The sequence below is a fragment of the Petaurus breviceps genome, unplaced genomic scaffold (genome assembly GCF_028583685.1).
Source record: "Petaurus breviceps papuanus isolate PSGF00001 unplaced genomic scaffold, PetGlider_PUasm1.0 90881, whole genome shotgun sequence".
NCBI lineage: Eukaryota > Metazoa > Chordata > Mammalia > Diprotodontia > Petauridae > Petaurus > Petaurus breviceps.
Window position 1 is genome coordinate 11,001,800 of NW_027187369.1, and position 789 is coordinate 11,002,588.

The following is a 789-nucleotide window of genomic DNA, read 5'->3' on the forward strand; positions in this document are numbered from 1 at the left end:
ATTAGACCTCAATCTCAGACTTTCTCTCTTCCCCTTTCTAGGTCTGTTCCAAGTCTCAACCTTTCCTGGAGGATGCCTGCCTGGACACCCAGGGCCTCAGGAGTCTCAAGAGGGAGTGCTCTGGGTCAGGCATTGCTTTCTGGGGACTGTGGGTGCTGAGTAGGATACACCAACTGTGCCATAGCTCCAAGACTCAACCTTTCTTGTATGGTAGGAAGGAGATGAAAAAATTGTGAGTGAAAAGGGTGCTAGCAGAGATAATCAGGTCCAGCCCCCCACCCCCTACCTGCTCCCCCCAATAGAGTATGCACTGGGGGATGCTAGAAACTACTTAGCACTGGCAGAGATTGTCTTAAGGAAGGACCTCTGCACCCTGCTCACCTTCAGAACCCAAAGGCTTAGAGGTGACCTTGCCCATAACCCAAATCATCCCACAAGGATTTCTTGAACAATTCATTGATGCCTCCCTTGAGGAGGGTTTGTACCCAGTTGGTAGGCACTTCGTGTTAACTGTCATTTGGCATTGGCACTGGGACTGTGGACAGTAATCATCACTTTGACCCTCTGTCTAGTTTGATGGGCTTATTACCCTGTCACCTCTAAGCAGGTTCCCAGGGTTCCTCTAGGGAAATGTGGCACTTCAGCAGGTATGAGTTTAACTTGGAAATCACCTTCATTTGCTTTTGGACATATCACCTCTCCTCAAAAATCTCTGTAACCCACAGGGACCCTAGGATCCTTGAGGGATGAGAGTATCAGAGTTTAGGAGTTGGGACCCCCATCTCCACT